Source organism: Neopsephotus bourkii, unplaced genomic scaffold, assembly GCF_033783945.1.
Source record: "Neopsephotus bourkii isolate Nb327-2 ecotype Australia unplaced genomic scaffold, CSIRO-AGI_Nbou_v1 NB_1468, whole genome shotgun sequence".
Lineage (NCBI taxonomy): Eukaryota > Metazoa > Chordata > Aves > Psittaciformes > Psittacidae > Neopsephotus > Neopsephotus bourkii.
In genome coordinates, this window is record NW_026901945.1 from 246766 (window position 1) to 272048 (window position 25283).

A 25283-nucleotide genomic window follows, 5' to 3' on the forward strand; every position below is an offset into this window, starting at 1 on the left:
GTATCCGAGAGGCCTGGTGCCGGCAGGGAGAGCAAAGCAGCACAGGGGATGCTGCTCTCCCTGCCTGCCCTTCCCTACCCTAGGAAAACAGAGGAGGCTGCTCCGAGGGTCAGTGACCGAGCTCCTCTGCTCCTCAGGCGGGCCCTGCCAGCTGTGAGAGGTGGGGGAGCCCCGTACCCCACAAGGACAAGGGAAACGAGTGCAAAGGTGGGTTCAAAGCTGCTTTTTCCATTTCCCTGGTACTGCTGGAATACTTGTGGCCTTACTGGATCCTTATGTGGCCTTTGCCTTCCCCCCACCCCCAACACCGAGTGCCCCCAGGTTACAACACAGGGACAGGTTGGAAAGGTTTGTGTGTGCCCTCACCCTCCCCGGCGCCTGCACATCTGAGGCTTGGCAGAGCCCCGGGTCACCTGCTCAGAAGAAACTGTAAGCCAGGGCTTGCTAAAATGCAGCTTGTGAAATGTGGCAGCGTCGGCAGTCGCCAGACCTGGCAGTAGGGGTGATGAGGCTTCCTCCGGGCTTAGGAGTGCCCTGGGTGTCAGCTGTCTCACAGGTTTCTTGCAGAGCCAGAAGGGTGGAACGTGTCCTCTGGGAGAAGGCAGGGAGGGAACATCCCTCCTAAATGTAATCCCAATGCCACTTCTGCTGTTTCTGTCCCCAGTCTCTCAGTGGGTTTGCTGTTTCACCCCCTCAAGTCCCGGTGCTTGGCTTCCTCAGCTGCTCAGGAGGTTCAGCAGGGATCTTCCCCCAGCAGCCCCACTTTGGCCTCTTGTTTACTGTGCAAAGTTTCTCCCTTAATCTTTGTCTTCAGCTTGCAAGAACAGAGCTTTGAAACTCAGGCCAGATCAGCTGCCACTGATTCGGAGAAAACTCCAGGAGCAAACTTGCCAACAAAGTTTTCAAGCTGACAAGCAGGTATTCTTTATTGCGGCGCCGGGAGACACGGGGGATAGCTCCTCCTAACGTGTGTCCCCAATTGCCACTCAAGCCATCCTTTTATAGTCCCTGGGCATACATGCATATTCATGAGGCTACGTATGGATTACATCACTTTCCAGAGAGTTCCCCGCATGCGTACAGAATTGTGGTGGTGGTCTCTGAGGGTCCTTTACTTCTTCCAACAATCTTCATCACTTCTGGCAGCCTCTGAAGCACCGCAGTAGATGCTCATCCCAGTTTAATTGGTTCGTTAGCACCAGAGACATAATAATCCTCCCATCCTCCTACTTATCCGTTAGTTTAACTGCAGCCCATCCTGGACACCTGCAGTTCCCAGATACTCCTTATCCCTGTGTCCTGTTCTTCCTGACTGTTTTTCTTGAAACTGTGTCAACTATAAGGATTGATCTTGTGAGAATTCTCAGTACATTCTCTAGCTGTACTCTATTTTTTTTCTCTATGTATCATGCACATCAATAATTTTCCATTGCTACTGTTACAAAGCCATCAAACTTAACATCACTTAAAACTAATTCTAAAGGTTTCTATATTCCATTTTGTGATTTTGTGCCCCTTTGTCACACCACGTACTTGGCAGGAGTTCCCTGTGTCCCCGCTCATCCCGCTGTAACCGGTGCTGCCCAGGCATCAGCTCTTGCTGTTTCTCATTAGGTTGAGCTGGTGAGCTTTCTGGCATCTGAACCAGAGCAGTCACCAGAATCCATGGTAGCCCAGTGGAGCTTCATTTCCATGCAAAATGGAAAAAATGGGATAGAAGGTGCTCTGGAAATGAAGCATTAAGATCTGGAAGCCAGAGGTCAAAAAGACTGAGTCTGCTTTTCAATTACCCGAGCCAACCAACCAAGCAAACACCACACACACACTGAGCAACCAGCTCATTCCAATCTGATTAGAAATTGAGCAGCCAAGAGCAAGGAGGTTGGGAATATGCAACACAACTCCCACATCCAAACCGTCCCACCACCTCCTCCTGAGGTGCACCACCTGCTAGAAGGAAAACAATGATTCAGGGCCTTGCATTCCGTGAGTTATGCTTGTTATTATCCCCAGTTGTTGCACTGTTACCAAAGGCTTAAAACCTCATGAGAGATTGGCAGGAAAGCACCAGGAGCTATGCCATCAGTAACCACTGCTGGGGCGGGAGCCACCACACAGGCTCAAGGGCTGGGGGGAAGCAGTGAGTGATGCTGATCAACAGTACTGTGTTCTGGTGCCCCCCACTGAGCCATCAAAGCTTTTTCCCAGAGCGGAAAAAACACTTCTGTGAAAGTAAGGAAAATGAAGCACAATTCTTCCCTTTGCAAAATGAATCACTTAGAATTTATCCTTAAAACAAAGCTTCAGAAAAAACGAGTTTTGTGTAGAACAGCACCGGGGGGGGGAAAAGCAAAGGGACGTTTAAAGGGTTCTGATTTAAACAGAACTCAGGTGCTTTAATTCCCAGCTGATCGCAGGAAACGCCAGCATTTCCAGGTGGTTCATTGGAGCCTGCTTTTAACCAGCTCCACCGCTGAGGGATGCTGTGCTCCCGTCATTTGCTTTATGCTGAGCTTGGCCGGGTTACGCCGCTGTTGGGTACCTCCCTGTTTACCCCAGGGCGGGGGAGAAGGTCTCGGCCATTGCCGTACCCTGCTCTGCAGAAGCACTCGCAGGCCCTGGATTGCACACGGGAAGGTCCCAGGAGCCCCCCGGACTACACAGGATGGCCCTGGGCTGCTCCTTGGGCACAGAGAGGGGCACTTGGAGACCCCTGGGGCACCCGCCTGTTTCTGCAGCCCTCAGCGGAAGCCAACGCTTGCCCAAGGGCCAGGATAGCCCCGGTGTTTGTGAGGCTCCGGAGCGGAGCTGGGTGCTTTGGGGCTGAGCTCCAGGGCCGTGCCGTGCCGTTCCGTGCCGTGCCGCGGGAGGTCGCTCCGCCACCGCCGGTCGGCGTTCGCGGCCCCTGCCCCGCAGCGCCGCAGCTGCTCCCGCTGCACGGAGCCAGAGTACACAGTGTTCACCCCGCGGTTGAGCAGTGTTTGTGCATGCCTCGGCTCAGCCGGCCTGCCTGCCCCGCACCAAGCCTGCCGGGGCTTGTGCCATGCTCGCTTTAGGAGCCCAATGGCCTTCCCTGGATGTTCCCACTCCAGGAACCCTTGGGCTCCGTCCCCCCTGCTCCCCACGAGGAGCTTTGGCTGCTGCCCTACAGCCCCTTGGTGCCGAGGGGAGCTGCTGGCCCCTTTGACGGGCTGGGGGGGTCCACACTTTGCTTCTTTACCCTGGGGAGGTGACACCCACCCCATGACCCTGCTACACCCCTTTCCCACTTGAGCAGGGCTTTGGGTGCACCTCGAGATTTCTGGAGAAGCTAAGAATCTGCTGGGCTCCAGGGTGCCTCCAGCAGTGTAGAACACCGTTCCTAACAGCGTGCCTCCTCAACACCCTCCTGCTGAGCACCTGCTGATCCCGACCATGTACACCACCATGGGTAGGGTGGGCCGTCTCCAGAGCAAGCCAGGGCAGTGGCAGGGATAACGCTGGTTTCCAGGCTGGCCTGATGGCAGCTCTGTGTCCCTGGGATGTGCCTGCTTCCTTCCCTGCCCGAGGGGCTGTTTGTGCTGGTTCTGCACATCATCAGTTATGTGGGGACAGGCTGGCTCTGCCGCCCCGTGTCATCTCTCGAGCAGCCCATGCAGTCACCAGTCTATGCCTGCACAGCAGCCTCACCCAGATGTGCCCTTGGCACGTTCCTGCTGCAGCTCCTGCTGATGCCTCCATCGGGGAGGGGGGGCAGGCGCTGCGGGGCTGTTTCCCAAGCTCCGGTTGCTCCAGGAGCGCGCTGGCCCGGCCCGGCCCGGCCCTTGCGAAACGTGTTGACAAACAGCCCGGGGCATGCCCAGCGCCGCAGCCGCCAAGTGCCGGGCACAGGGAGCGCCCGCGCCCGCGCCCGCGGGGATTTTCCATTGCTCTGGCAGTGGATCCCCCTGCCGGGGCACTGCCGCTTGTCCCACCGGCCCCTGCTGGCCCTAGGGACCTGCCCTACAAGGGCAGCCTTGCACAAGGCAAGGCAAGGGGTGGTTGGGTTACCTCGGGCATCCTACAGGGCTGGTTGGGGTGCCACTACCTCCAAGGTGACCCAACCACCCACATCTCAACATCGGGCCGTGCCTGTGTCCTCGGGTTGAGCTATTACATAAGCTCGCTCTCTCTCGCCCGCCCTCCCTCTCTTCCTTCCTCTCTTCCCTCTCTTCCTTTCTCTTGCTTTGTTTCTGTTTCTTTTCTCTTTCCTCTCGTTCGTCTTCTCTTTTGCCACCTCCTGGACATGCTCCTGCTGCCACCCTGGTGCCCCTGTGCCCCTGCCTTGGGCAGTTGGCTGGTAGCAGCAGGACTGCAGACACTGTGACCCCCTGCCTGTGGGCAGGCCTGCACAAAGCCCATGTGCATGAAAGGGACCCATGCCCAGGGCAGACACCATCACCCCATGTCCATCAGGGTGGATAGGGTGTGCAGGGAGCAGACGTGCTGTGCTCGTGTGTCATCTATATATAGCTGCACTTGCCAGGCACTGGGCCTGTGCTGACCGAAGGACACAGTCAGATCATGGTTTTAATGCAGTGTAATTGCTATTAATACCGAGCTGGTTTTATGTGGGAAGGAGTCAAGCTTTGGGCACACTGCTACCGTGTTGTGCCCACAGGCACCCTGTGGCTCATGTGCAGGGACGTGGCGAATCCCTGCAGCAGAGACAGCACGGGGCAGACCCTGCCTCCATTGGAGGTGGCAGGAGGAGCCCTTTGTGCTCCCTTTCTCCCCGACCTGGCTCAGGACCATCAGCTCCCCTGTAGTCAGAGCCACCCTGGGGCTGCTCCCTGCTGCCGTACCCAGAGCAGTGGCAGTATCTTTGCTGTGGCCTCAGAGAGGAGGTTGCGGAGGAGGAAGGAAGTTTTCCATTGTTTCTGTGCACAGAGGACTGGTGGTGCCCCAAACACAGATTTTCCCACCAGGTAGAAACAATTCCCAGTTCACAGGTTTCCCCCCAGGGCTTCCGTGTGCTCAAGTGCCATCACTTAGAACAGCCTTGGCAGGCACCCGCTGTTGCCTGCTCTGTGTCTCACCCACAAGGTGAATACAAGTGATTAACTGGGGTTTTGCTGCAGGGTCAGGTGGGTGCTGTGGTTACAGGATGTCACAGCCTGGGGTGCCTCACACCGTTCTGCACCCGGCTGTTTCCCCCACACCGCTGTGATGGAGCAGCACCACCGCTTACCCTGACACCGGTCCGGACCAGGCCCCACCATCCCTTCCCAAGTACCTGCAGTGCTGAATCAGGGCACGGTGGGATTCAGACCCAAGCAGCAGTGTGGAGGTGGGCTGCACCCTCAGAGGGTGCTGCTGTGAGCACTCATGGGGAGGGGGCATGTGCCCCCTGATGCTGTGCAGGGAACCTGGTCTTTGGATGGGGCTGGGGGCGAGAGGAAAGGGGAATGCGTGGTTTGCTGCTGGCAGCAGATGGCTGGGACCAGGGGAAAGGCTGTGTTCTGCTCCTGGCATCATGCAGGCAGATGCAAGGGCAGGCAGGGGGTGCTTGGTGCCTTCACATTCTCCACTGGGGAGAGACAGAGCTTGGGCAAAAGGCATCAGAAGAGGCAGCAAGCCTCGTCCTGCCGCTCGATCCTTGGACATGCTGTTCTCTTGGAGCAATGATAAGGGCAATCAATAACAAATCCAGGGACACCTGGCTTGCAGCCAGTGGCCTTCGGGAGCAGGGTCACTGGCACAGGCGCTCCCTGCAGCACCGTGGTGGCGGATGCAGTGTGGGGAGTGCTATGGGCTGTGGCACCAGCACCCCATGGTGAGCCCCCCACCCCGGCTGGCACCCCCACATGCACCGCCGCAGCGGCTCACACACCCTTAGGATGGGGACGGGGCTCTGCAGGTGTGGAGGGATGCATGTGCCCACCACTCGCCATGGCTGGAGCCTCTGGAGCAAGCCCCCCACTTACCCAATGATTTGCATCTACAAACGCCTGTGTAAACCCCTCACCGGGATCACAGCTGAGCTCGGCACGATCCCGATAAGGCAAAGAAAACAAACCCAGAATTCCCAGCCCAGCTGGCCGGGACTGTTTGGGTCTGTGACGCGGGTTTGCAGTGCCCTTGCGAGCAGCTCCAGTGCTGCGTAACAGCCTAGAACGTTCCACCTGGCCCAGGGCCAATGTAGGCGTCTGTCCTGCAGCAGCTTCTGGCTCTTTCTGGGCTTCTTGGAGCTGCAAGTGAAGCTCAGAGCGCTGCAGTTCCACAGGGGGAAGAGGGCTGTGGGGACACAAGCTGTACCACCACCACCTCCTACCCCAGCCCCATGGGGTGGCACACGTATTCTAGGGGTTGCAATCAGAGGACCCCAACCTCAGGCCAGACTCACACTGCCTGATGGAGATTTAGGCTGTTTCTGTCTTTGCTGCCCATATGGTGCTTCCTTCTCCCAAGCACAGCCATGGCAAGGGGTTCAGGGTGTGCTGTTATGTGCCATATCCCCCTGTTTGGGGACAGGGCAGTGTCACCCCCACTGGTATCAGGGAGGCTCTGCCATGGCACTGGTGCACCACAGCAGTAGTGGGTACTGTGTCACTCACACTCTCACATGTAGGATCCCACAGGGGCTGGTCCTTGTCCCAAGCTTGAATGTGGTCCTGGGTGACCCCAGCTCTGCTGCCCCATTTGGCATTTCCTGAGCTGCCACAGCCACATCTGACCTGCTCATGGCATCCTGAGCCCTGCACATCTCCATCAGCTTCCCTTGATCAGATGTGCCTCTTTCTGCCTCCCTATCCCCATCTTGCCCCAGGCTGCAGCAGGACCTGGCCCTGGGGAGGAGGATCTCCCCTGGCTGGGCTCTGGAGAGGTGAAGGCTGTTGCTGGCACGGTTGGGAAGACATGGGCATCACAGCTCCCTCGGGGCACGGCAGGTATTTGGGTACCATGGCTGGCTGTGAGGAGCTGAGCTGGCTCTTGGGTGTAGCATGGGGTGCTGCAAGGGATGTGCTTTCCCCACCCGGTTTGGGGAGCCCTTCTCCCTCCTGGCAGCTCTTGCCCTGCACATCTCCCCTCTTCCTCTGGGCACACAGAGTGAGGCACCTGCTCTGTGGCAGACCCGCTGAGAAATACCTAAAAATAGCCCAGAAGTACTGGAGGGGGAAAACCAGCTCTTGATCCCACAGCGAACAGCAGAACCCGCTGCTGCCCAGCACAAAGGAGAGAGGGATGGGGAGTTAAAAACACCATGTGCTTGCAGGGAGCCATCCCGGGCCACTGCGCTCCCAGCCTGGCCAATGCATTCCCAGCACAGGCCAGCACGTTCCCAGCTCTCCTGCCGGTAGCCATCACCGTGGGCTCGTGGGAACCATGCTCCTGCAGTGTGTCTGATCCTGCACCCCACGGAGCTCCCATCCGGGGCAGCGCCAAGCCCTGTCCTGGTGTCAGCGGGATGCACCATTGCTGCGAGGCCAGGGACAGCGGCCTGTGCCCCGGGGAGCCGTTCCCTTGCAGGGAGCAGCAGGATGCAGCTAGTCCTGATGCACCAGGAGCACCCGGCACTGCTGAGCACCAGCCTGGATGCTGGCTTGGGGCAGCTGCCGGCATGGGGAGAGGGGATGTGGCTGGGGAAGCCATTAGGGTGAGGAGCCCGTCTGTACATGTCCCCTTCCCAGCCAGTCCCAGCTCCACACGGTTCGCAGGCTCCTTGTGCAGCAGTAACGGGAACAGCCCATCCACTGCTGCAGCACCTGAGCCCAGCCTGCAGGATTCAGTGGTCCCTTGCGAGGTTTTGGCATATGAATGGGCAACTTTTCATAGCAGCTGGGGAACTGGCCCCTGCCAGCTTCTGGGTACCTGTGGCTTTGACTTGGAAGGCGCTGGAGGCAACCAGAAAGCAGAGTTCTAGAAAAGCTCCTTCCCAGGCTCCCATCATGTGGATCCAGCACATCCCAATGCTCCTGCATCACACAAAGGCCAGTCCCCAGCTTGGGAGCAGCCTGCTTAAGGTGGCCAAAAGCTTTGCTGGGTCCTCCCCCCCATGGAGAGCGGTGGACCCAAGTGCTACTGATGTCTGGAGTCTCTCTCCTGCTTGACCTCAGATGTACCTGCACTGGAGGAAGCTCATGCTGCCCATCTGCCACAATGGAGGCTTATCTTGCCCCACTGCTCTGCTCCTCCAGGGAGCCATGCAGCCTGCGTGGCACTGGATAGCTCCCCCAGCTCTGCTGCTTGTCCCCAGCACAACGGCAGCTGCATTCCTCAACGGGGCTGCTGTTTCTAGTGTCCCGCCTATGGGAAGCAATTCCCGGGCCCGCAGGCAGGACTCGGGCAGCTCTGCTTTCCCACACAGGGCGGCACAGCAGAGCTGCAGCCCTCGTCTGTCCCCAGAGCTGAAGCCTGAACCTGCCCTCGCCACAGGCAGCTTGAACACAAGCCCTGAGACCACATGAAAGCACTTGAGCCTGCAGCTTTCTTGCTGCCTCTGATGTTGGCTGTGCCGCAGTGTGCTCGGTGCGGAGCTGTTGAGGTTGTGCAGCTCCCCAGGACACCCTGTCCCAGGTGAATGCAAACCACAGCGGCTGCCACAGAGCCTGCCCTCCCCTTTAAACCCTGCTGCGATGTGGACCCTGCCATTCCCTCCATTGCCTGAGCCAGTCATGAGGCTTCCTTGGGCAGCCCCTGCCTGGGCCACTGTCCACAGCCCTGCCCCATGCGTGTGACCGCAGCCTGAGTCACGATGTGGTGCCCAGTCACACTGCAGTGATGGGGCACGATGTCCCAGCCCCCCATGGCTCTCAGCCACCAGGCACAGTGTGTGCGACCAAGGCAGGAGGAGCTGTGGGTCGTGGTCAGCCTTGCTTGTGTCCCCAGTGGGGCAAGCCCCAGCCTGAGCAAGTCCGCAGCATCCTCATCTCTGTGTCCACTTGGCTTCTGCTCCATCCCTGCTTGTCTTCCCTCTGCTGCAGCTTTTCTGGTCTTCCTCTCCCTCCAGAGCATCCATATCACTGCTTTCCTTCCCCTGCCACTTCTTTCGTTCCCCACCTCTCCACCCCACCTCCCGACTGGGCCTGCAGCATACCCTGCTCCTCATCTGCTGCTCTGTCCCAGCCTGGAACTGTTTCATCCCCAGCAATCCGGCACTGGGGAGGGGTCTTGGCAGACTCCATGATGGGGCGAACCCTGTGCCAGCTGTTCAGCCTCAACTTTGTCCCTGTAGTTGTTTGGAAGCTCCTGGTTGGTGCTGGGAACTGGGACCCTGCATCACCAGTTGAAGTGCTCCAACAGCTGAAGGGAGATGTGGTGCAGCCCAGCAAGGGATGCTGGTACCCAGCAGTGGAAAATGCCTTTTGCTTTGATCCTGTAGGGGTGTACCCTTTAGTGGGGTGGGCTTTATGCCTCCTGAGGGGATGATGGAGCTGTGGATCCCTGCCCCAGTTCAGACCCAGATGCCCATCCATCATGGCCCTGTAGCTCTGCTTCATTCACTTCACTTGGGTGCAGAGGAGCAGAGCAGCCTTGGGCTGGGGGGGTTTGTGTGTCTCATCGTTGCTTGTTTTTGCCTCGTGGCACAGAGCTCTGTGTGCCTCCTGTCTGCACCTCCTGGCACCTGGGAAGCTGAGGCACAGCACTGTGTGTACCAGGGAGTGACGCCCTCTGAGGGTGTGTGTGGAGCCTCCTGGTCCCCGAGTGGGTGGCACCAGAGCACTGCAGCCCCATCCCCTCCTTGCCTGGGGAAATGAGGCTGCTCAGAAGTAACTCTGACCCACTTCCCAGTGCTGCCTGTTGGCAGAGCCGGGCCGGCACGTTCCCTGGCACACGGCTCACCACGGCCTCGATGGCCTCGTACTCTGCCTCTGTTCACAGTGGCTACGTGTCGGGCAGATAAGGGCTGTGCAGGGGGAGGACATGCCGCGGGTGGCACAGCACCGCTGAACCCTTGATCTTTCCCCAGCATGGGCGGTGATGGCTGGGACCAGGGTGGCTGGAGCAGGTGCTGAGTGCAGGGTGGATGAGTGCAGGGTGTAGCCCAGTGGCAGCCCTGCCACCCTGCCCATAGCGTGCCCAGGGCCAGGAGCATGTCCAGGAGGTGGCAGCAGCCCCTCACCGTGGTGCCAGGCCTAGGGTGCAGGACTGAGACCCCTGCAGAGAGGCATTCTCACTGCTCTCGTGCCTTCTCTGGCAGCAAGGAGGGCACCAGGGCGGGAAGGCAGAGCTCAGCGCAGGGGTTTGGCCAGTGCATCGCAGGTGAGGGCCAGGGCCATGGCAGTGCTGCAGGGTGCTGCTGCGAGCAGGCACAGCTGGGCTGTGGTTCAAGCATTTCGCCGTCAGCCCCTGCGAGGCATTGTGGTTTGAGCAGTGGCGTGTGCACGTCGGAAAGAACAAACTGTTCGGCCGCCAGCTCCTCCAGCTTCTGCTTTCGAAGTTATCCAACAGCCCAAACAAACAGAGGCAGCGCTGGCTCAGCTGCAGCGCAAGGCAGGCACCAGCCGGTCACCATCCTGCCACAGAGCTGGGCCATCGGGGGGCAGCCCAGGGGCTGCACTGTCCCATCCAGCACCGCTACACGCTGCCTGGCCCGGAGCAGCTGCCTAGGCTTCCCTCCCCTTCGATGGGGGTGACCGGTCCCTGCAGCAGAACAACCTCCATGGCTCAAGGGCTGACAAATGGCACGGGATTGGGGTGCTGACAGCACATCCTGGGGTGTGAAGACAGGGGGGGAAAGACTGGCACAGAGATGCTGCAGCCAACCTGAGTGAAGGAGGGGAGCACTGGTGCACCACCCCTGAGTGCTTCAGTGCACCCCAGGGCTCTGGGGATGGGTGCAGGACGCTGGAGTCCCCCCATACATCAGCTGTGCACAGGGACAGGGATGAGTCTTGTGTCCCTAGACAAGGTGCAGGACCAAGACGCCGCCAGCTTCAGGGTTGCAGGAGGTGACCACAAACAGTGCAGAAAAGGGGAAGCCATGCACAGAGCTGGGCAGCAGCAGAGAGCCCGGAGCAGGGTCCCATGGGTGGCCCCTTCCAGAAAGGGGAAGCTGCGGGCTGCAGCCAGCCCTGAACAGCAAGGCTGTGCGCTGTGCCTTGTCGCACAGGCTGAATTCACACGCAGGGCGCAGTGGGTGGGGGAACAGGGAAGGGGTGGGAGCCCTGTTGTGCATCACAAGCCCTGTTGCGTAGCATGAGCCCTGGGCCTTCCTTCCTGTGCCCGCGGCCCGGGGTATATAAAGAGCTGCGCTATAATTACCCGGGGCGGGCGAGCAGCGCTCGCGGGTGCCCAGGGCAGGGAGGTGCCAGCTCCCGGTGCTGCCACCTGCACCAGGGGAGGCTGCGGCTGTGGGTGCGGTGACAGGGGCTGTGCAGTGGGGACAGGGGCTGTGCAGTGGGGACAGGGGCTGTGCAGAGGGGACAGGGGCTGTGCAGAGGGGACAGGGGCTGTGCAGAGGGGACAGGGGCTGTGCAGAGGGGGACAGGGGCTGTGCAGGGGGTGAGGGGACAGGGGCTGTGCAGAGGAGACAGGGGCTGTGCAGAGGGGACAGGGGCTGTGCAGAGGGAACAGGGGCTGCAGGGGGACAGGGGCTGTGACAGGGGCTGTGCAGAGGGGACAGGGGCTGTGCAGGGGACAGGGGCTGTGACAGGGGCTGTGGGGACAGGGGCTGTGCAGAGGGGACAGGGGCTGTGCAGAGGAACAGGGGCTGTGCTGTTGAGGGGTGACAGGGGCTGTGCAGAGGGAGACAGGGGCTGTGCAGAGGGGACAGGGGCTGTGCAGGGGACAGGGGCTGTGCAGAGGGGACAGGGGCTGTGCAGCAGGGAGACAGGGGCTGTGCAGGGGGACAGGGGCTGTGCAGGGGGGACAGGGGCTGTGCAGAGGGGACAGGGGCTGTGCAGAGGGGACAGGGGCTGTGCAGAGGGGACAGGGGCTGTGCAGGGGGGACAGGGGCTGTGCAGAGGGGACAGGGGCTGTGCAGAGGGAACAGGGGCTGTGCAGGGGGGACAGGGGCTGTGCAGAGGGGACAGGGGCTGTGCAGAGGGGACAGGGGCTGTGCAGAGGGGACAGGGGCTGTGCAGAGGGGACAGGGGCTGTGTGCAGGGGTGTGAGGGGACAGGGGCTGTGCTGAAGAGGGGACAGGGGCTGTGACAGGGGGGACAGGGGCTGTGCAGGGGGACAGGGGCTGTGACAGGGGCTGTGGGGACAGGGGCTGTGCAGGGGCTGTGCAGGGGGGACAGGGGCTGTGCAGGGGGGACAGGGGCTGTGCAGAGGGGACAGGGGCTGTGACAGGGGCTGTGCAGAGGGGACAGGGGCTGTGCAGAGGGGACAGGGGCTGTGCAGAGGGGACAGGGGCTGTGCAGAGGGGACAGGGGCTGTGCAGAGGGGACAGGGCTGTGCAGGGGGACAGGGGCTGTGCAGAGGAGAGGGGCTGTGACAGGGGCTGGAGGGGGACAGGGGCTGTGCAGGGGACAGGGGGTGTGCAGGGGAGGGGCTGTGCAGAGGGGACAGGGGCTGTGCAGAGGGGACAGGGGCTGTGCAGGGGGGACAGCAGGGGGGACAGGGGCTGTGCAGAGGGACAGGGGCTGTGCAGGGGGGACAGGGGCTGTGCAGAGGGGACAGGGGCTGTGCAGGGGGACAGGGGCTGTGCAGAGGGACAGGGGCTGTGCAGAGGGGACAGGGGCTGTGCAGAGGGGACAGGGGCTGTGCAGAGGGGACAGGGGCTGTGCAGGGGGGACAGGGGCTGTGCAGAGGAGACAGGGGCTGTGCAGAGGGGACAGGGGCTGTGCAGAGGGGACAGGGGCTGTGCAGAGGGGACAGGGGCTGTGCAGAGGGGACAGGGGCTGTGCAGAGGGGACAGGGGCTGTGCAGGGGGGACAGGGGCTGTGCAGGGGGGACAGGGGCTGTGCAGGGGACAGGGGCTGTGCAGACAGGGGCTGTGCAGAGGGGACAGGGGCTGTGCAGAGGGGACAGGGGCTGTGCAGAGGGGACAGGGGCTGTGCAGAGGGGACAGGGGCTGTGGGGGGACAGGGGCTGTGCAGAGGGGACAGGGGCTGTGACAGGGGCTGTGCAGGGGACAGGGGCTGTGCAGAGGGGACAGGGGCTGTGCAGGGGACAGGGGCTGTGCAGAGGGGACAGGGGCTGTGCAAGGGGACAGGGGCTGTGCAGAGGGGACAGGGGCTGTGCAGAGGAGACAGGGGCTGTGCAGCAGAGGGGACAGGGGCTGTGCAGAGGGGCTGTGGAGGGGACAGGGGCTGTGCAGAGGGGAAGCAGGGGCTGTGCAGGCAGGGGACGGGGCTGTGCAGAGGGGACAGGGGCTGTGCAGGGGGGACAGGGGTGCTGCAGAGGGAACAGGGGCTGTGCAGAGGGGACAGGGGCTGTGCAGAGGGGACAGGGGCTGTGCAGAGGGAACAGGGGCTGTGCAGAGGGGACAGGGGCTGTGCAGAGGGGACAGGGGCTGTGCAGAGGGAACAGGGGCTGGGGGGGACAGGGGCTGGCAGGGGCTGTGCAGAGGGGACAGGGGCTGTGCAGAGAGGACAGGGGCTGTGCAGGGGACAGGGGCTGTGCAGGGGACAGGGGCTGAGCAGGGGACAGGGGCTGTGCAGAGGGGACAGGGGCTGTGCAGAGGGGACAGGGGCTGTGCAGAGGGGACAGGGGCTGTGCAGAGGGGACAGGGGCTGTGCAGAGGGGACAGGGGCTGTGCAGGGGGGACAGGGGCTGTGCAGAGGAGACAGGGGCTGTGGCTGCGGTGACAGGGGCTGTGCAGAGGGGACAGGGGCTGTGCAGAGGGGACAGGGGCTGTGCAGAGGAGACAGGGGCTGTGCAGAGGGGACAGGGGCTGTGCAGAGGGGACAGGGGCTGTGCAGGGGACAGGGGCTGTGCAGGGGGACAGGGGCTGTGACAGGGGCTGTGCAGGGGGGACAGGGGCTGTGCAGAGGGGACAGGGGCTGTGCAGAGGGGACAGGGGCTGTGCAGAGGGGACAGGGGCTGTGCAGAGGGGACAGGGGCTGTGCAGGGGGGACAGGGGCTGTGCAGAGGGGACAGGGGCTGTGCAGAGGGGACAGGGGCTGTGCAGAGGGGACAGGGGCTGTGCAGAGGGGACAGGGGCTGTGCAGAGGGGACAGGGGCTGTGCAGAGGGGACAGGGGCTGTGCAGAGGGGACAGGGGCTGTGCAGAGGGGACAGGGGCTGTGCAGAGGGGACAGGGGCTGTGCAGAGGGGACAGGGGCTGTGCAGAGGGGGGACAGGGGCTGTGCAGAGGGGACAGGGGCTGTGCAGGGGGGACAGGGGCTGTACAGAGGGGACACGGAGGCTGTGTGAAAGGAAGAGGCTCTGTGCAGGAGCTGGGCACTCCTGCATGGCTCTCCTCAGGGCCGGGGGGCCTGTGGGTTCCACCAGGCAGGTCCAGGGCTGGTCCCCACCACTGTGTCTGCCGTGCACCACTAGAGAGAGGCTGGTGCAGGGAGAACCCTCTGCAGCCTTTTCTGTTTGCTTTGCGACCGTTTCGATCTGTGTTGTAAATCCTGCTCCTTTTCCCAGGGAAGGAAGCCCCTTGCTCCCTGCTCCTGATGCTTCTGGGAGGTGCCTGCTGGGAAAACAGGACAAGCACCAAGGGTCCCATGCCCCTTCCCAGTGAGGAGAGGAGTGTTCTCCTCCAGACTTTGATCTTTACGAGATCTGAGCCAGAGGCACTCCAGGCTGCATTCTGATGGCACCAATGTCCATGAAGGTGCCTGGAAGATGCTTCCCTTGACTGCACTAGCATGTGTTCACCGAGGGTGGGAGGTGAGGAGGATAAGCAGGTAAGGGGCAAGGCAAGGCTGAGAATTGCTGGGTTGCATTGCAGAAGTGCTCATATAGGCAGAGAGGCAAGAACAGAATGAGTTTGGAGATGGTCTCCTGGGGAAAGCAGAGATGTGTGTCTGGTATAGATGGTGGCTGTGTCCCTCTGGGGTACACTGGGCTTTCTGCTCCCACATGATATGGGTCACATCAGGCTAGGCCAGGCTGAGATAGCTCTAGGTTGGGCTGGGATTTGTGCAGCTAATGGCAGCAGTGAGCTGGGAATAAGGTGCTGAGACACTGCAGCACAAATACACCCAGGTCATTGCAGCAGGCTCCGCCAAGGGCTGGCTGTAAGATGTGGAAAGTGCCTGGGGTTAGTTTGTCCATCTTAGAATGCCCCCCTCCTCCAGTGAGCAGTGTTTGCTTTCACCACCCTGCCTGGTCTCCAACATAGACAAACACTGGGAACTTTCCACATCCAAACCAGCAAACCAAGAGACACAAGAGAAAACATGATCAGATTTAAGGGAAGGAGGAATCTTTCGCTTCCTATCCAGAAATAGCTGCTTTTGAAAGCTGGACTGGCCACAGAACAGTCCTGGTAGCCTGCCTGGGCACGTGGTCTCTGATGGCCGGGCTGCAGACGCAGGGAGGTGTTCTGGGGTATTTCAGGGTGCTTTGGAGCAGACCCTCACCAATGAAGAGCTCAGTGGTGGTGAGCGCAGGGCTGAGGCTGTGGGTAAGGTGTCAGTGCTGCCTGCCACAGCAGCGCTGTGATGTGCTTCATGCTGTAGCCTGGGGTGGTTTGGGCTGGCTCTGGCCACCCTTGAGCTGATCCTCTGGCCTCTGGCTGTGGGTTCCTGTTCCCTGGTCCTTGCTTGAGCCACCCACACCTCAGGAGTGTTTTCAGCCTGAGCCCCATGCTGTGGCATGGGAGGGACCTGGTGCCTTCCAGGAGCTCAGGGGGGTTGGCAGCACCCCCCTGTCCCCACCACTTCCCCCCCTGCTGAGCACCGCTGAGAGCAGCCTTCAGCCAGGGGCAGCAGAGCGGGTCCCGAGTGCTTTATCAGAGACATCAGGCGCCGGTGGCTCAGGTGGTTCAGAGAGACCCCTGCCCCTTGTAAGAGATGGGGACACAGGCTCTGGTGTGGGTGGATGCAGGCGCAGGCACAGTCACTGCAGACCATCCACAGCAGGGGCAGAGCAAGTGGGACTGCTGGAGCCCCAGAGGCAGCACCGGCTCCTGCTGAGCCTGCAGCCCCGTCTCACCTGCGCTGCCCCTCCTCTGCTCCGGGGAAGGGCAAAGCCAGGATTAGCTGTTCCCAGCACATTCCAGGTACTTACCTCGTGGGACTCCTGCTCCGGAGACCTTTGCTGATGAAAGACAGCCCTGAAACAGGCGTTTGGCTGACGAAAGACACAGTGGAAGTTGCCAGCGGAGCAAGCTCCCTGTGCACTTGCATCAGGCTCCCGGGTTTCAGCGTGGTGAGAGGCACGGCCAGACCCCATGCCCTGCAGAGCTCCTGTTTGTCCCACAGACCTGCCCTCAGGAGATGAGGGAGCTGCCACCATGGTCTGGTTCTGCTGGGGAGACTGTGCTGTATCTGCACGCACGGGTACCTTGGGGACAGGTTTGCTTGGGTCCACTTCCCCACATGCAGGCTGCCCTGGGATGCAGGACCTGCGGCTGGAGGGCGGGAGTGAGCAAGAGGGGAAGGGGAGGATGCTGGAATCAGCACAGGACCTGATGTGGCTCGGAGGGGCACCGCGCTGCAGCACCAGCACCAGTTCAGCTGCACACCTCCCTGCCCACACAGGCCTCTGCTCCACGGGCACAAGCAGAGGGTGAAACTCTCCCACCGCAGTGGTGCCATCCTGAGATGCCCCCTGTAGGCGCCCAGGCTCCGCTCCACAAACTGGCTCACAGCCTGCAGGGGTAAAATTGCTTTAGTTTTGGAGCACACCATGCCCATAGGGTGCTCTTCTCAAGCAGCTCTGGTGAGTGCCGAGTGTTCCCTGTCAACAAGCCCTGCAGTGATAAAACATCCCTGGAACTGCAGCAGTTTGCCGAGCAGCCAGCAGCGCATCAGGCAGCACATCAGGCAGGTTCTTCCCATCCCTGCATCCCTGCATCCTGGTGTCCCTGCAACCCTGCTGTGCCCCGCAGCCTGCTTCCAGAACAATGTGCTGACCTCAGCCATCCATCACTCTGCTTGTCAGGTGATGGGGAAAATGGGGAAATAGGGAAAACCACGGACACTGGGCAAATTGTTTTCCAGTGTCTCCATCCAGCTTGGACCATGCAAGGAGGCTGCAGGGACCATGTCTCCTCCTCAAGAGCCTCCCCATGCTGGTGCAGCAGCATCTGCCCATCTCACCCATAACCTCAGCCTAGTACAGAGGGGCTGGGTGCAGGTGAGCTGCCCCCAGACCCAGTTTGCCTGGGGCACATCACATACCCAGGCCTTCCCCAGGCTCACAGGTTGTTTTCTCCCAGCACGGATACCTCTGGGCTTGCTCATGGGCTCTGTTTTCTTCTTTGGGCAGAGAGTTGTGCCAGCAAAGCAAACCTTCCTCCTTATCCCTCCCCTTTCTGACTGGTTCAGTATGGATCTCATTTCACCACATCCCAGAGCAGGGCTGGGTTCACTGCTTGCATAAAGCTGAAAACAAGGGGTGAGGCACTGGCTGTTGGCAGAAGAGTGTGTCCACCCTGCAGTGCCCATGGAGCATAGATCAGTGCGCAGGCCTGGCTGTGCAGGGTGCCCGAGACCTTCCCAGGCTCTTCCTCAGGGAATGGAAGACTGGGGAACTCTCCCGTGGGTGCAGCAGGGGTCCAGACAGGGCAGGGAAACCACAGCTGGGCTCGGCACTTTGCCTGCAGTGCAGGCTGAGCCCTGGGCTGTGGCTGTGGGCACCAACAGCGTGGATGCATCTCCTACCCCCTTCCCTTGGATGCTGGCTGCTTCTCCTGCGGCAGCCCCTTGCTTGGGGATCGCTGGTGCCATGAGATCTCACAGCCTTCCTGCAGGGGATCACTGGGGTGAGGGCCAGCTACAGGCTCGGGTAAAGGGTGGCACTGGGGTGACAGTGGGGCTCCTGCAGCACCCCATTTCCCACCACAAGCCCTGGGTCTCCCCTCTGCCCACCTGGCTCTGCAGTGCCTCTCATGCCTCTTCTCTGTACACTGCAGTTGTGCAGGATGATGAACGAGGTGCCACGGAGGGACCTGCACGGGGACCTCTCCAGTCCATGTGGAGCCTGGGTCCAGCAGAGCTGATTCCAGCCCAGCTCAGAGCGCTCCAGACTGGGGCTGGGCTCTTCCAGAAGCTGCAGCACTGGCTCCTTCCCAGCTGCTCTGGCAGCACCAGTGGGCAAAACTGGTCCTGCCTGGCCATGGCTGCACCCTGATGCTCACCCTCCCATTGGAAGGAGCTGGCCAAGACTCATGGTGGTGATGAGGACACTCTGTTAGCTCCATCTCTGCCCCTGGAGATGGCCAGGGCTGCACATGGGACCTGGCAGCCTCCTGCCTTCTCATGTGCTGGTCCATCCACACAGACCTTGCCTGGCGTAGCTCTGGGGTGACCTGGTTCCAGTGAAGCCCAGTTCCATGGCCCAGGCCGTGCCTGGGGACAGTGGTGTCTGCAGAGCTGGGGATGCTCTATGGCTCACAAAGACCTTGCTGTTTGTGGAGGACTCGCACCACTATTGTCCCCCGTCCTAGATTTAGCGCCGGCTGCACACACTGCTCGTCTTTCCAGGTCAGTGAAGAGGCCTTTGTGTGCCAACAGAAGTAGTTCTATCCCCACACAGGGTCTTTCCCTCACTCCTCAGATCACGCCGTTTGTTTTCACTGGTTTGGACCAGAGCATGAAGCATCTCCTCACGTGCACACGTCCTCCCGCCAGCACTGCCAGGCAGGGACAGATGTCTCTGGGTCATGGCAGTGCTGGGGCAGCACACGCTGGCTTTGGGCCTCGGGGTGTGGGCTGGGAAGTGATGCTCCGGTGTCCCCCCAGCACAGCAGCACAGCAGGAAGGGCAGGATGAGCTTTGCATCCTCCACTTGCACTTCCTGGCAGAGCCACCTGGCTGCACCTCAGTGGCTGGGATTATCCCCGTGTCTCAGTGGGATGTGTGGAACAGCAAGGGAGCAGGACCAGGTGCAATCGGAGTTGATGGCAGGGGAGGGTAGGGGGATAAGGCAGTGACAGAAGGGCAGGCTTGGGAGGAGGCCAAGGGACAGGTTTCTGCTGGCAGCAGGCAGAGGGCTGGGAACAAGGAAATCAGCCTGGTTTGCTCTCACTGGATTCAGGGACAAGGAACCCTGGTGCATTGTCCTTCCAGGGAGCAGATCCCTGGGGGCTGGAGCTGGGGACTCAAACGTGGGTCCGCACATGCTGCCTCTACCCAGATCCCAGGGGATCCACACCTCCATGGGAGCGTGCGTGTCCATGTGTGTGCCTGCATGCCCATGAACATAGCTGGATCCCGCAGGATCCATGCGGGAGGTGTTCATGCAGGCATGCTCCCCGTCCACAGCTCAGAGCAGTGCCGGTCGCTGCAGCAACACGGTGCTCTTCTGTTGTGCCTTCCTCCTCAAAGCCCAGCATTTAATCACCTCAAACCCCAGGAACATCACTGCTTTCTCTCCAGAGCTCAGCTCATGCCCTGTGTGGGATGCGAGGAGCTGCGGGCACACGGTCCCCTCTCTGTGCACTCCCGTTGCTGTGGCGATGCGACAGGATGTGTCGCTGCTTTGGCAGTTCCTATGTGATGGAGGGCACTGGTGGGTTGCACCAAGGAGGAGAAAAGACCCTTTCCCGACATCAGCCACATGCACAGCCTTCAGTGGAGAGAAATCCTCTCTGCTGCACCCAGGCCTGGCTCATCCCCTACTCTGGGATGTTCCCACAGCCCCAGGCTGCAGCAGCACCTCTTGCTCCATCACCCCAGGTCACCCCAGGGGAACAAACACGCTCATCCCCATGGAACACTCTCTGGGGCACCCGGCCACTGCAGCACCCATTTTCCCTTCCCTCCTGCCTGTTTCCTAAGGTTTCTCCCTTATTTCAGCAGGCAAAAGCAACCACCTTCATTGCAGCTCCCCTCCCTCCACAGATCCCAGCTGTTCTTCCTCTTGTTTTCAGCCAGCTACTCTCCTGGAGCTAAAAATAACAAGGAATTTACAGCCCTCGACCTTGAACTCGGCCAAGCGCCGCTCTCCTGCTTTGTGCTGCATCAGCAAAATGCTCCATGGCTTGTATTGGGTTTGCCTCCCATCTCTGCACGTCCTTTCCCCTGGGGGCACCGCATCAGCTACAAGTGATGGTGTGAGCTGGTTAAGCAAGGGGTGAGCAGTGCCTATGGGCAGTGTGTGTTCCCAGAGCCCAAGTCCCCACACATCATGGGATTCGGTCCTTTCAAGGCACTCATTTTCACCATCTCTCCAGCCACATTTCCACTGTGGAGGTGTTTAGCGTGTATGTGGAAGCGTTTCCAAGTGTTCCCCACCATACTTGGGAAAGCAGGAAGCGCGCTTGGTCTGTGTCATTGTCTTTAAAAGGGAAGCTGAAATTGCTGCGTAATCATGGGACTCCTGTAGCCAAAGGCCTCAAGAAGGACACCCCACCCTGACCAGCTCCATCGGGTTTGCAGAGCTCACTGCTATTTCAGTGACATTACGAGCCTCTGTGTTCATCTGCTGTCAAACAGGACTCTGGAGCCTGCTTCCCATGCCAGACAAGGGTCACATCCTCACGGATCCCTTGAGACTGCTTCGGTCTGTGCTGAATGAGGGCAATGTCCAACCCTTCCTCGCTTCACCTCACCCAGCCTTAATGCCTCGCTCTAGCTCCTGCAGACCTTGCTCCCGATGTTGACTGTGCCCAAACACTGCATGCAGCCCCACAATGCATAGCAAGCACCCAGGTCCTGCTGGATGGAGCACTGGCTCTGATGTCCCTTCCTTGTGGGTGCTGCAAGTGGCTGCCCCGTTGTTCCCCATTTGGCTGCTACATCCCTGCTGGTGTCAGCCATCACCATGGCCTCAGGTGCCTTCAGGTCCCCTGTAGCTGACCCTGCTCCCACCTGGTTTTACCCAGCAGCAACCAGCATCCCAAGGGGTGGCCGCAGAAGCTGTGCCTGCCTTTTTCAACCACAGCTGCTCCCCGTGCCTGCTGCCCTCGCTCCTGCTTGGCCCCGAGGAACCGGGAAAGGGGAGCTGGAGTGCTCCGGTTGTGAACCCAGTGAGCCAGAGAGCGCTGGGATCTGGCACTCGAAGGCCAAGCAGCATCCCAGCCCCCTGCTGCGGGCAGGGTCCAGTTAAGAGCGCTGCTGCTAGTGCTCAAGGGATGATGTTTGGGCGCTTGCTGCCTGTGTTTTCCTCCCGGAGCAGAGGCTCTGCACACAGGGAGCAGGAGCTATTCACTGTGTTCAATAGATGCATGGGCTGTTTCTCAAGCGAAGGCTGAGTGTGTGTTGTGCCAGCTCTGCTGCCAGCGGGGAGCCTGCCAGGCCTCAGCCCGCCCATGGAAACAGCTTTAGTGGGCAATAAACTGGGGATCAAGAGCAGCAGCAGTGGCACCGGAGCAGCCCCATGCCTGAGGCCATGCCTGTGCTGCCCTGTGTGCTGGCTGTTGCTGGAACCGGTTGTGGAGCCCCAGCTAGAGCAGGAGGTGGCTGGGGCCCACCCGGGGCTGTGGTTGGGGATCCTGAGCCGGGAACTGGTTTGCTGGGGGAAAGGAGCTGTTCCTCCTCAATCCCATGTCTTGCAGCATCTGGGTTGGCAGCGGGGAGCCAGCAGCGTGCTCAGAGGGAGCTGGGGCACTCCCTGCAGAGGAGATGTCCTGTTGGATGGGGACATTCAGGCCACACGCTCCATGAAGGATGCATTGTCAGGAATTGTCAGGATTTGCCATAGAAGCTGGAGGGTGATCCATGGGATCACACCAGTCCCTGGGCACCAGCAGGGAGAGTGGGAAGTACCCACAAGGCGCAGTGCCTATTCCTGGGACAGGGAATTCCCTTGGGTCCAGCTGGGTCCACCACACCTCTGGGGCCACCAAGGCCGGGCTGGGGTTACCTTCCGCTGAGGACAAGCCTGGGAGCTGTTCTGCTAAAGTGGCATACAATGGTTCCTGGTATGTTCCTACATGGGATTCATCTTCAAGCTACAAAAGAGGTTGCAACCTTCCAAGAAATGTGTCTGTGGGAAGCTGCCCAGTGGGAAGGACAGACCCAGCACATCCTGCAAGGAGGGGAGCTTGAAAAACAGCTCGGAACAAAAAATGACTCTATATATATATAAACATGCTGGTAGCAGCGCCAGCTCCAGCCTGGGCTCCTCCTCTGCTCTTGTTTTGGATCTTTGATTGGGAAACTCGCTGCTATTTACAGCCCTCCCCTGTCCCTGCAGCGGTTACTGCTGCTGATGCCTTCCAGATGCTCCTCGCAAGCCTGCAGCCCGGCCTGGCTCAGCTCAGCCCTGAGCTCCAGCATCGCTGGTGCCACCAAGCCTGAGGGATGAGCTCCAGCATCACTGGTGCCACCAGCCCTGAGGGATGAGCTCCAGCATCACTGGTGCCACCAAGCCTGAGGGATGAGCTCCAGCATCACTGGTGCCACCAAGCCTGAGGGATGAGCTCCAGCATCACTGGTGCCACCAGCCTGAGGGATGAGCTCCAGCATCACTGGTGCCACCAAGCCTGAGGGATGAGCTCCAGCATCACTGGTGCCACCAGCCCTGAGGGATGAGCTCCAGCATCACCGGTGCCACCAGCCTGAGGGATGAGCTCCAGCATCACTGGTGCCACCAGCCTGAGGGATGAGCTCCAGCATCACTGGTGCCACCAAGCCTGAGGGATGAGCTCCAGCATCACTGGTGCCACCAGCCTGAGGGATGAGCTCCAGCATCACTGGTGCCACCAGCCTGAGGGATGAGCTCCAGCATCACTGGTGCCACCAGCCTGAGGGATGAGCTCCAGCATCGCTGGTGCCACCAAGCCTGAGGGATGAGCTCCAGCATCACTGGTGCCACCAAGCCTGAGGGATGAGCTCCAGCATCACTGGTGCCACCACCCCTGAGGGATGGCTCCAGCATCACTGGTGCCACCAGCCTGAGGGATGAGCTCCAGCCCTGGTGCCACCAAGCCTGAGGGATGAGCTCCAGCATCACTGGTGCCACCAAGCCTGAGGGATGAGCTCCAGCATCACTGGTGCCACCACCCCTGAGGGATGAGCTCCAGCATCACTGGTGCCACCAGCCTGAGGGATGAGCTCCAGCATCACTGGTGCCACCAAGCCTGAGGGATGAGCTCCAGCATCACTGGTGCCACCAAGCCTGAGGGATGAGCTCCAGCATCACTGGTGCCACCAAGCCTGAGGGATGAGCTCCAGCATCACTGGTGCCACCAGCCCTGAGGGATGAGCTCCAGCATCACTGGTGCCACCAAGCCTGAGGGATGAGCTCCAGCATCACTGGTGCCACCAAGCCTGAGGGATGAGCTCCAGCATTGCTGGCCCCAGCAGCTCTGCTCCACAGGGCAAGTGTGAAGGGACGGGTATTCAGAGCAGATGGGACTGAGCAGCACCCTCAAAGGATGGAGCAGCAGCTACCCTGCATCCCTGTGTCACAGCCTCCATCCCTGTATCCTCATCTGCCCTGGAGCTGCTTTCTGGACAATGAAAGCAGCTGCAGTTTGTTTGAGTTTGTCTCCCCTTGCCCCTAAGGGACAGGTATCTGGCCCATGTGCAGCAGACTGGATCTACTACCAGAGTGCAGCAGCATCTCAGGTTGAGCTGCACCCACAGAGCCCAAGGTCCTGGTTGCCTGTGTGCCCCCTGATTGCCCTCAGGATGGCAAGAGCCCACTTGGCTTGGTCTCCAAACTGCCTGCACTGAGCTCTTCTTCCCATGGGCAGCCCTGATGCCTCCTGAAGCAGCTTGGCATGGATACTGCCTTCCATAAACTTGGAGCCTCGCAAAATCACCCCCCTGCCTGACCCTGCACAGGCGGGCTTTGTGCTGGAGATGCTTCCCATCCACATTTCTGTCTCTGAGGCACCTGTGGGGCAGACTGGGGCTGGGTGGAGAGGGCTCTATCCTGTCCCAGCTGCTTTGAACCCCTCCAGAGAGCTGGACATGAGGAGTTGAAGCATGGACACAGTCTTGGACCTCATTGATGGTGCAGTCACCCCAAAGGGGCTTCCACCATGGCTATGGCATCGATCAGCCATGGGCAGTTGTGCACCTGAGCTCACTTCCCCCATTTCCCTGCTCTGCACCAGTCCAGGTCTGCCTGCAAACCCGGGGGGCTGGCAGTGTGGGGCTGGCAGGACATGGGGCTGGCAGCATCACTATGCGTGGGGCTGGGGGCACAAGCACAGGGCAGCACTTGGAGCTGAGGATGCAATGGGAGGGGTGATGGAGCAGATCATTCCACAGCCACATTCATGTGTGGACCTAAGTAGCCCATAGCTGCGCTGCCCAAAAGGACCCTAGCATTGCTGTGGGGCTTGGCTGCTCCTGTGCAGGCAGTGCAGGTCCGTGGGAGGTCCCTGCTCCGCATCACGCCCCGTTGACGTCTCTCCCCACCTCGAAAGACTGAATGAGCTGTGGGGTTCCCATGGAAAATATGAGTCTGGGCTTCCCTGTGCAGTGACTTTGTGGTGACTCAGTGGCTGGTAACCAGGGCAGCAGCACACAAACAGCAGAGCAGCAGCAGTGGCCGCAAGGGGATCCTGGCCAGGCCAGAAGGGGGTTCATGGACCTGGTGGCCCCTTTGCTGGTGATGCTTCCCATCCACACTGGGGCTTTCTGAGCACCCAGCCCTGGGCTCCGCTCAGCAGTGGGGTGTGGGTCCAGAGCCTGTTTGAGATACCCCAAGGGGAAGGCATCCTGTGGCACAGGGGAGTGAGCCAGAGGCTTCTAGGAGCTGCCGCTGCCACCGTGTCCCAACATGGACCGAGCGGAGCTCTCCTGGGACGGTTCCTGGCATTCCCAGGCAAGATGCTGCAGCCTGGGCGAGGTTTCTGTGCAGTGCCTTCGGCTGGGTGCTTTCAGTGAGTGGGAGCAGTGGAGCAGCTGTGGCCTGTGCTCCTTTCCCTGCCTTCTCAGGAAAACTGCTCCTGAAAAGACCCAGGCCACAGCCCCCAGCCCTGCCCCCCCTCCCCGAGTCCTCTGTGCCCAAACCATTGGCTTCTCAAATGCCTTTAGCAAGTTCTCATGCTGGGAACTGCGCGAGAGGGGTCCTGCTTGAGTTCCCATCCCTGACACATGCAGGGTGATCCGCGGTATCTGCCAGGGCAGCGCTGGAGGGATGGGGACGCCCCATCTCCAAACCTGGGCATGCTGAGCGTGCCCTGCACGACACCCTGCTCCTGATGGGTGCTTCAGGAAAGCAGGAGCTGCCCAGGCACGGGAGAGGGTGATGGAGGGAGTCACGTCCTCATCCCGGCTGGTGCTGGTGCCGGTGCCGGAGGTGCTGAGTCACGCAGGAGCGGCTGGAGCCGCGGTCACCAGCAGACGTGGGGCT

The 25283-nt window shown here is 60.6% G+C and overlaps 1 protein-coding gene across 1 annotated transcript in view; it reads right to left on the bottom strand.

The window, feature by feature from the left end:
- The window catches only part of TSC22D3 (TSC22 domain family member 3), a 120547-nt gene that overhangs the window by 67093 nt on the left and 28171 nt on the right, over positions 1–25283 (bottom strand). The window lies entirely within an intron of this gene.